This window comes from Neovison vison, chromosome 2, assembly GCF_020171115.1.
Source record: "Neovison vison isolate M4711 chromosome 2, ASM_NN_V1, whole genome shotgun sequence".
Classification (NCBI taxonomy): domain Eukaryota; kingdom Metazoa; phylum Chordata; class Mammalia; order Carnivora; family Mustelidae; genus Neogale; species Neogale vison.
The window spans coordinates 46,953,822-46,958,274 of record NC_058092.1 but is presented as its reverse complement, the minus strand read 5'-3'; the positions used below and the strand labels follow the sequence as shown (position 1 = coordinate 46,958,274).

Sequence of the window (4,453 nt, the reverse complement as noted above, 5' to 3'; positions counted from 1 at the left end):
GGCTATACATAGAAGGGAGTGTGTCAACAGGATCTAATCTAGAAGTGAATTATCTAGGCAAGTAAGGCATGGGAGGGCAAAGGAAGTAGCATAAAGATACACAGGCCTAATGGTGATTAGAAAATAATGAGCATTCTGATGGATCTATACATGAGATCAACATGGCAGCCTGGATAACCTTACAAAAGGTCACATGAAGGAATCTGGGCTTCCAATAAATGAGAACCTATCAAAAGCTGATCAACCACACACTCATTTTTAATTATTTTGCCTTCAGGTTTCTTTACTCAGTTTGCCTTCTTATTACTCTGTTGCTTCATTGGTCTAAATCAGGAGTGGACAAATAGTCTGAAGACCAAATCTGGTAGGAGGCCCAAGCTTAGAATGGTTTTTACATTTTTTAAATTAAGTTTTTATTAAATTTTAATTCTAGTATAGTTAACATATAGATAATATAATGATAACATATAGATAATATAATGATTCTACAATTCTATCCATTGCTCAGTGCTCATCTGGGTAAGTATGATCTTTAATCCCCATGATCTATTTCACACATACCCCCGCCAACCTCCCCTCTGGAAACTATCAGTTTGTTCTCTGTAGTTAACAGTCTGTTTCTTGGTTTGCCTTTCTCTCTCTCCTTTTTCCTTTGTATGTTTGTTTTGTTTCTTAAATTCCACATATGAATGAAGTCATATGGTATTTGTCTTTCTCTGAGTGACTTATTTTGCTTAGCATAATACTCTCGAGCTCCACCCATGTTGTTGTAAATGGCAAGGTTTGATACTTTTTATTGCTGAATAGTATTCCATTGTATATGTACATATATACTACAACTTTTTTTTTTAAGAACTGTATTATAAATAGACTCTTGTACAAAGAAGAAACACCTATACAGAGCACCCAGATTCCCACGAAGATGGATCCTAGCCCTTCTTTTCCATACTGGGAAAAGAGAACAAGAAAAATGATTCCATCTTGTTCTTAACTGTTTTCACTATGCAGCCAGTTTTTCAAGTAGCATTTCTATTCCTTTGCTGGTGTTCTTTGTTTTTCTCCAATGTGGGAATCAGGCCTTTCAGTTCAGCCTTGACTTTGTTTGCAACTTCTTGATCAGAACTCTGGAGAGGGCTAGAAAGAATAATGGCTCCTTGGTTTTACCTTAGCCCAGGACTTCATGTTCTTCAACCAACATACTCTGCAAGTGTTTCTGCAAAACAACATTCTCTTCCACTACCGTTCATCTTTTTCTCTTGTTCTATTAAGCACTTCAGAACTAGATCTCCTGCAGGTGTTCTACAACACGAAGCTCTCTGTCTTTGCCACCTGGATGTCACTCTCCCGCTGTCAAGCTGGCAACAGCATTCATGACAGGCTGAATGTCTCCAGGGGTGGCTCCCAGAATGTCAGACACCAACACACATGCAGACTCATGTAACACCACCTCTTGGGCTAGTCCCTGAAGGCAGCTTAACAAAACCGGAGAGATGGACTTGAAGAGCTCTGGTGGGCAGAATTTTGTATCCTTCTTAGTGTGTGTGTTTCCACCTCCTTTCAGCAGAACCTCAATAACTTCTTATACTGTATGTGCAGGATCCCTGGGGCTAAGTTAATACAATAGAACCATCCTTCTATATTTGTCATTTACTATGTTAAGCCAGAAATTAATAATTTCTGATATGATTATCTGCTTCACAAATTTGGTACCGTCAATACAATCAAATGCCACCAGTAAGACCAAATAAGAGTACTGGCCATTAGCCACCTTTTCAACATAAGCCTTGATTATTTTCACAGCCACTTTCCTGTCCTTCATATGTTAGGTCACGGACAGCAAACGGCCACTCCAGCACCATCTTGTATGTGCCACATATATCACTGCTTCACAGATGGCTTCAATCTCTTTTTATTTTTTAAATTTAAAATCAATCTAATTCACATATAGCATATTATTAGTTTCAGAGGTAAAATTTAGTGATTCATCCATTTCTTATAACACCCACTGCTCATTATATCAGGTGCTCTCCTTAATGCCCATCACCCAGCTACCCCCTCCCCTCACCCTCCTCCCCTCCAGCAACCCTTAGTTTGTTTCCTAGTTAAGAGTCTCCTATACTTTGTCTCCATGAGTTCCTCTTTATTTTTCCTTCCCTTCCCTATGTTCCTCTATTTTGTTTCTTAAATTCCACATACAAGTGAAATCATATGATATTTGTCTTTCTGATCTTAGCTTTGGGGGTGCATAGTTTTAAAAGTCCAAGAATACTCTATGCACCCATAGAACACTTAATCACAGCTTCCTTTGGGGCCATTGGAGTGAGAATCTGCTTCATTTCATCTATGATAAACATAACTTTTCCTGGCTCTACCTCTAATATTTAGTTCAGAGTTGGGCAGTTGGCTAACTTATAAAATGTGCTCACATAGAGCTCCTCCCTCAGTACCTTCCACTGCTCCAAGATGGCTTTGCCATTGTACGTACACTCCACAAAGGCAGACACTTCCGCATGCCAGGGCATCTTCCCCACGTGGCCTTTAAATCTTCTCATTATCTCTTCAATCTGTGGCTTACTCCCCTACACAAGAAATTTCTTAGTATCTCTGGAATATTTACCTCTACTTAATTGGGCCAAATCATCTCACAGTTCTTTAAAAGCCTGTCTTTGCCGTTCTTCATTACCATACTGAATGTCATACTGGATCACACAAGTTGAATCATGCACAAATGCGATGGTTTTAATTTTCCCTTGAATCAACTTCTGCAAATCACTCATCACCTTCACCCTCTTTCCTTTGTCACAGTTTTTTCTTCTTAAGATCTCCCAAATCTGCTTTTCTGGAACAACAATGTTCTAGTAGGTTTTATCACTCAGCTGCCTGTTTTGCTTTGGTTCTTTTTTTTTTTTTTTTTTGAAGTCACCCCATTTATGCTCTTGACTGTTGATTCATCACTTTTATGGTCCACCTGGAATTTTCTCTTCCTGTTGAATTTATTCACCTGCTGGAATTTGTTCCTTACTATTTTATCCTCTTGCTTATTTTTGAACTGTTTTACACCTTTTCTCCCAGGTTTTGTGGCATATTTCTCCAAGTTATTTGATGTGATTTTAGGGCCACCTTCCTGGATAACTTTTCTTGGAAATGTCTTTGATGAACCAGAATCATTCTTTGTACTTTTTCTGTGATCTTTTTTTTTTTTTCCCCTTTGACTTCCATCATAGCAGTTTGCACATGTACACCACATCTTCTTTATCCATTCTTCTATTCATGGACATTTGGATTGCTTCTATAATTTGGCCTTTTTAAATAGTACTGCAGTAAACACTGGAGTGCACATATCCTTTTGAATTAGTGTTTTTGTATTCTTTTGGGTAAATACCCAGTAATGCAAATACTGTATCATTGGATGGTTATATTTTTAACATTCTGAAGACTCTCTATACTGTTTTCTACATGGCTGCACCACGGCTGCATTCCCACCACTAGTGCACAAGAGTTCCTTTGTGTCCACATCTTGCTAACACCTATTGTCTCTCACATTTTTTATTTTAGCCATTCTAACAGATGGGAGGTGATACCTCATTGTAGTTTTGATTTGCATTTCCCTGCTGATGAGTAATGTTGAGCATGTTTTCATGAGTCTCTTGGCCTTCTAGATGTCTTCTTTGGAGTTATGTCTGTTCATGTCTTCTACCCATTTTTAATTTGATTATTTATTTTTTGGGTATTGAGTTGTGAAGTTCTTTATTTTCTTTGGATACTAACTCTTCATCTGATACATTCTTTGCAAATATCTTCTCCCATTCAGTAGGTTGTCTTTTAGTTTAGTTATTTCCTTCGCCATGCAGAAGCTTTTTATTTTGATGTAGTCTGAATAGTTTCTTTGCTTTTATTTCCCTTGCCTAAAGAGATCTATCTAGAAAAATGTTGCTATGGCCAAAGTCAGAAATTCCTGCCTGTGCTCTCTACTAGGATTTTTGTAGTTTCAGGGCTCATATGTAAGTCTCTAATCCATTTTTTTTTTCCATAGGAAAACTTGTATTATTCACTCGTTTCCACTATTCTGGTGTATATATATATATATATATATATATATATATATATATATATATATATTTTACACATAGGTAATTTTTTTTCCAATTTATTTATTTTCAGAAAAACAGTATTCATTATTTTTTCACCACACCCAGTGCTCCATGCAAGCCGTGCCCTCTATAATACCCACCACCTGGTACCCCAACCTCCCACCCCTCCGCCACTTCAAACCCTTCAGATTGTTTTTCAGGTCCATAGTCTCTCATGGTTCACCTCCCCTTCCAATTTACCCAAAAGCACATACCCTCCCCAATGTCCATAACCCTACCCCCCTTCTCCCAACCCCCCTCTCCCCAGCAACCCACAGTTTGTTTCGTGAGATTAAGAGTCACTTATGGTTTGTCTCCCTCCC

General features: G+C 38.1%; 1 pseudogene; it reads right to left on the bottom strand.

Annotated features, from left to right (window-relative positions):
* Window positions 1-1,000: 1,000 nt before the first annotated feature.
* LOC122898715 lies at window positions 1,001-3,320 on the bottom strand (annotated as a pseudogene).
* Window positions 3,321-4,453: the final 1,133 nt, after the last annotated feature.